General features: G+C 42.1%; 1 non-coding gene across 1 annotated transcript; it reads left to right on the plus strand.

The window, feature by feature from the left end:
• The first annotated feature begins 4,269 nt into the window (after nucleotides 1-4,269).
• On the plus strand, nucleotides 4,270-4,375 carry LOC124088965 (U6 spliceosomal RNA). Its single transcript, XR_006850533.1, has one exon. It is a non-coding gene; the product is annotated as a U6 spliceosomal RNA (small nuclear RNA).
• The last annotated feature ends 1,762 nt before the right edge of the window (nucleotides 4,376-6,137 follow it).

Genomic DNA, 6,137 nt, shown 5'->3' on the forward strand with positions numbered 1-6,137 from the left:
TCTGCGCCTGGGAAGCTCCAGGTTCCTTAGGAAGTGGTCCTTTAATGCTCAAATGCGTACTCGAAATATATTCGAAACCATATTCCAAATATTTCGGGAATCCTGGTATTTTCCACTAACTCCAAGGACACTTGGATAACTTATCAACTTTACTCTAATTTCCTACTTGAATTGAATTCTCCATCTCCTCTCTGACTTGGGTTCCTAAAAGTGTTCCCCTTCACCCCACCTTGAACACCCCAGTCTTTCGGAGTCCTTCATTCCCCAAAGCGTCACTGATACAAAGTTAAGGTATGCAGCAGACCTTTACTAAGGCACTGGGGACACAGTAGAGGTTACACTGTGGTACAGAGCAAGGACTGCAGTCTCTACAATTCCATTTTCCAGGCACTCCCCCCCACCCCACCCCCACACACTGATTAGGCACCAAGTCGAGATAATTCTCTTTCTCTTGTGATTTCCCCTCTTTTTCTTTAAACATTAGACTCCAACTCCTCAATTTTGTTACTTGATTATACTAAATAGTGTATTTTTAATTCTAGCCCAATCCAATCTGTGAACATAAAATGTTAATTTATCTAAACAAAGAAAAAAACATATGAAAATTCATTTTATTCCCCTGCCCATTCATGGTTTGTTGTGGGGGTTATTGTTGCTGGTGTAGTTTTTATTGTCATACTATGTACTTTCTCCAATTTCAGGTCTTGGGGAATATAAGCACCCCACTTTTGAGCTACTCTATCCCACCACTCCTATCCTCCTCTTCAGGGTTGGTTTTTGGTTTGTTTGTTTGCTTGCTTTTTGGTACCAGGGATTAAACCCAGGGGCACTTAACCAATGAGCCACATCTTCAGCCCCCTTTTTTGTATTTTATTTAGAGAAAGGGTCTCGCTGAGTTGCTTAGGGCCTCACTAAGTTGCTGGCTTTGAACTTGCCATCCTCCTGCCTAAGCTTCCTGAGTTGCTGTTGTTACAGGCCTGCTCCACCCACCGTGTCTGGTTTCCTCATTCTTCAGGGATCTTACTTGTCCCAGGAACACTGTTTTGCTCTTTTTTTTTTTTTTTTTTAGTTGTAGATGGATACAATTTCATATTTTATCGTTTTATCTATGTGGGTTTTTTTAATGTGTTGCTGAGGATCAAACTCAGTGCCTCACACGCGTAAAGCAGGCGCTCTACCACTGAACTAGAACCCCAGCCCTACTATTTTGCTCTTAATCAAATGTCCTGCAGCACTTGACAGAACTGACCACTTCCTCCATGCTTGACCTTGGTTTCCATCATAGCCGCCTCTCCTCTCCACATCATTTCTAAATCTGTGCCTTCAGCCTGAACCTGTCCTGCAAACTTCAGGTTCCAGTTGCTTCCTGGACACACTCCTGGACATCCTACTAGTGCTGAAAAAGAATAGGTAGTGGTCAAGCAATGGGTCTCAATTAAGGTCTTATTCAAAGGCAGAGACCACAGCAGGAGACTAACTGGAAGAAATACTAATGGGCACCATCAAGGCCTATTTCAAATGTAAAAGACCATGATGAGGTGCATCTGTGGGAACATCCCAGCCAACTCCTTGGGCCCAGAGAAGCAAGAAAATGGAAGGTGGGAGTGAACCCAGATGGGAGTTACAGAAAGGATTAAAACTCAGGCTAAAGGAAGCAGCCAATGCTTTTCAATGTCTATTTAACATAAAATTTCCATCAATTCTCATACCCCAAACCATGTAAGCCCCTGAGCCAGCACACCAGAATGGGTTTTCCTGCTATCTGGCCCTCTCCCACATCTCCAGTACTCCAACTCTTCTCACTTAAATAAATCCTATTCTGTTTACTCTTCCCTTCCATTATTGTCCGTGGATTTCATTTTTCAAATTTGCAAGATAAGAACCCAGAAGAAAATTGGAGAAGCAAGGAATCTAATCCCATCTCAAAAATCCGGTTTTAGTGATTCACACTCCATTTGTCCAAAAATCAAACTTGGCAAAGTTGTGGTGCCTACACCATACACAATTAACCAGTCAGCTTTCTATACGAAGAATCACCTAAATATCTCAGAATTGGCAGGATCCTCTAAGAGAGTATTTCCATTAGTTTGGGAACAAAACCTCCCCTTTGAGTGACCTGAGACTGACTAATCTGACTAATCCAAACACCCGTAATTGGCCACAGCCCTTGCCCTTCAGGAAACCCAGCTGGGGACAATGACAAAGACTGGAACTGACTCAGGGAGGAAGTTCAAATTGCTTGCCAGTGGGAGTCCCAGAAATCCATAAACCAGATCTTGAGAAAATTGAATGCCTAGAAGTGCTATCCTTGCAAGATTTTGTAAGGGAAGATGCAGTGGGGTGAACTGAGGCCCTGTTCAGTACTAGTAGGTATCTACTGTCCTAGCTACAGGGCTTTTGTTTTGCTTGGTGAAAGATTCCAGCTGGGGCTAGAGAAGGCATCACCACCCCATGCCACCCCTGTGGTATTAGAAATTGAATCCAGAGGCCCTCAGCCCTTTTAATTTTGTTGTAAGAACAGGTCTTGCTAAATTGCCCAGGCTGGCCTTGAACTTTCCATCTTCCTGCCTCAGCCTCCCAAGTTGCTGTGGTTTTAGGTGTGTGCAACCATGCCCAACTGAGATTTTTAGTGGTTATGAGGGGGTGAATGTTGAGAGCCACAGCCGAGTTGGAATAGCCCCTGGCATTTTGCCAGAAGTAATGGTTGAGGTGAGCCATTAAGATGATGATAATTAAGTTAAGCTGTGTATAATTGCTGTGACTGGATGATGCTGGATTGAAACAGGCTGTGTATTCAATTGTATATAGACCCCTGCTGTCCGTAATAGGGTGGTTCCGGCAATAGGAGGAGTTTTCCCAGACCTTTGAGTTCTGGCGGAGCCTGAGGGAACGTGAGGGAGTTCCGGTTGGTGTGGTGTGCCTGGGAGGGCCACGTGGGTGGCCTTTGGAAATAAAGGTCGGAAATAAAGTTTGTTCCTGCTTGAGTGGCTCCTGATTTGTGCCCAGCCAGGTGAAGGTTAAGAGTTTGGGTAGAGGGGGCTGGGGATGTGGCTCAAGCGGTAGCGCGCTAGCTTGGCATGCCATGTGGCCTGGGTTCGATCCTCAGCACCACATACAAACAAAGATGTTGTGTCTACCAAAAACAAACAAAAAAAATAAATATTAAAAATTAAGAAAAAAAGAGATAGATTGGGTAAAGCCAGGAAAGAATGTCTAATTTAGGAGTTTTGTGCTGTTATGTGTATATTTCTTCACTGTCCTTTCAGTAAAAATCTATATTACTGGAGTGGTTTTAGAGTTGAATTGTTTTTTAATTTAATTTTGTTTTTAAATTATTCAGATAATTTTCAGGGTCCCGAAGTCAAAACTATACTATAAAGGTACACTCACAGGAACACTTTTTTTTTTTTTAAAGAGAGAGAGAGATAATTTTTTAATATTTATTTTTTAGTTATCGGCAGACACAACATCTTTGTGTATGTGATGCTGAGGATCGAACCTGGGCTGAACACATGCCAGGCGAGCGCGCTACCGCTTGAGCCACATCCCCAGCCCCATCACAGGAGCACTTTCATTCTGGCCCCTTCCATGCTGAATCCTTCCAGTAGCACCCAAGCTTTAGAGGACCACACAACATCACAAACATACTAAAAATGTCTTCATAAAAGAACACAAGACTGCTGGAAGCGGTGGTGCACACCCACAATCTCAGTGGCTCAGGAGGCTGAGGCAGGAGGATCACAAGTTCAAGGCCAGCCTCAGGAATTTAATGAGACTCTCAGTGTCTTAGTGAGACTCTGTCTCAAAATAAAAAATAAAAAGGTGGGGGTGGGGATGTGGCCCAGTGGTAAAGCACCCCTGGGTTTAATCCCCAGTGCAAAAAAAAAAAAAAATTAGAACACATGGCTTCCTCTGTAGATCAGGACCCAGAACTAGGCATTGGTACAGAAGAGCCTGTGACTCTAAAAACATCATCTCTGGTAATAACATGGTTCACGCCCAGAGAAGCACTTCCACACATCTCAGAAGCCATGTCCTAGAAACACGATGTCACTGATTCCAAATGCCACAAAGGTCAGTAGGTTGTACCAAGAATATTTTAAGAGATCAGAAGTAATTAGATAAGAAAATAGATAAAACTGTCTGGTGTGACGGCACACACCTGTAATCTGAGCAACTCAGGAAACTGAGGAGGAGGATGACATGTTCAAGGCCAGCAAGGCCAGCCTTATCAACTTAGCAAGACCCAGTCTCAAAATTAAACATAAAGTGCTCACTTCGGCAGCACATATACTAAAATTGGGACAACACAGAGAAGATTTGCATGGCCCCTAAGCAAGAATGACACGAAATTCGTGAAGCATTCCATATTTTTCCCAATAACATTCCATTGCCCTAAGCAAATTTCATGCTTATCCAAAAGTTGAGGGGTGGGAACATGCACATAAAGGAATCTATGAGGTCACATGACAAAGTATGTTGATACATAGGGGTAAATGTGTGTGTAAGGAAATGTATCCCTTAATAAAATTAGCCATACTATGAAAAACATTTAAATATAAAAAGAGCTGGGGGGCTGGGATTGTGGCTCAGAGGTAGAGCACTCGCCTAGTCCATCTACAAAAAAGATTCTCTCTCTCTCTTTAAAAAAAAAAAAAAGAGCTGGGGAGGTAGCTCAGTGATAGAGTGTCCCAGGGTTCAGTTCCCAGTAGGGGGGAAGACCCTGTCTGAAAATAAATAATAAAAAGGACTAGGGATGTAGCATGGTGGTAAAATACTCCTGGGCTCAATCCCCATGATGAAAGAGAGAAATTAATTAACTGGTCAAATCTTTCTCACTGTTGTTCTTCCTATCTCAGTTTGTGGCTCCAGAAGTACTCAGAAATTAATATAGTGTTGTTTTTTTTAATTTTTATTGTTGGTTGCTCAAAACATTACATAGTTCTTGATATATCATATTTCACACTTTGATTCAAGTGGGTTATGAACTCCCATTTTTACCCCGTATACAGATTGCAGAATCACATCAGTTACACATCCATTGATTTACATATTGCCATACTAGTGTGTTGTTTTCTGCTGCCTTTCCTATCCTCTACTATGCCCCCTCCCCTCCCCTCCCCTCCCCTCTTCTCTCTCTACCCCCTCTACTGTCATTAATATAGTGTTTTTAATAGTAGCTGAGGAACATTTTGTAATATTAATTCCTATTTATTTTAAAATTCATACCTATGTAGGTCTAAATGAAACAGGCATGTGTATTTAACTGTTTGACTCAAAGGAAGGATTTTGGGGAAGCTACTATTGATTTTAAGCATTGCTTTAAAAGATTATCAAGGGAAATTCTATGGTAATGGCACTGATGTGGTTAATAAAGATAAAGGTAGTCAGGCATGATAGCACACACCTGTAACCCCAGCTGCTTGGAAAGCTATGGGAAGACTGAGCAGGAAGATCACAAGTTTGAGTCCAACCTTGGCAACTTAGCAAGACCCTGTCTCAAAATAAAATTTAAAAAGTGCTGGGGTTGGGCTGGGGATGTGGCTCAAGCTGTAGCGCACTTGCCTGGCATGCATGCGGCCGGGTTCGATCCTCAGCACCACGTACAAACAAAGATGTTGTGTCTGTCGAAAACTAAAAATAAATATTTTTTTTTAAAAAGTGCTGGGGTAGAGTTCAATGGTATAACAGTTGCCTAGAATACGTGAGTCCCTGAATTCAATCCCCAGAACTATAAATAAATAGTTAAGGTGAACAAGTCAGAATCTTAGCCAAATATCCAGAAGCATTTTTGGGGCCATGTGTCCTCTATAGCACATAGTTGAACTTGTCAGGAAACCCAGCCTAACTGTGCTGATACTGTTAACATTCTTTGGTTAATAAAAAGATTATAATGGAATGTTCAGGAACAGCTCAAAATGAAACATCTTGGAAAAAATCCATATCAAATTTGACTTTACAACTATCTTGGATACATGATGGCATGCTGGCTACATGTTGCTAAAACAAGTAGATTTATTTAGACAAGAAACTAAAGCAGGCTAGATGTGGTGGTGCACACCTGTAATCCCAGCAGCTCAGGAGACTGAGACAGGAAGATCTCGAGTTCAAGCTAGACTCAGCCTAAGCAACACAAT

The sequence above is a fragment of the Marmota monax genome, unplaced genomic scaffold (genome assembly GCF_021218885.2).
Source record: "Marmota monax isolate L192 unplaced genomic scaffold, Marmota_monax_Labrador192_F-V1.1 WCK01_AAM20220418_F8-fsc00081, whole genome shotgun sequence".
Classification (NCBI taxonomy): Eukaryota; Metazoa; Chordata; class Mammalia; order Rodentia; family Sciuridae; genus Marmota; species Marmota monax.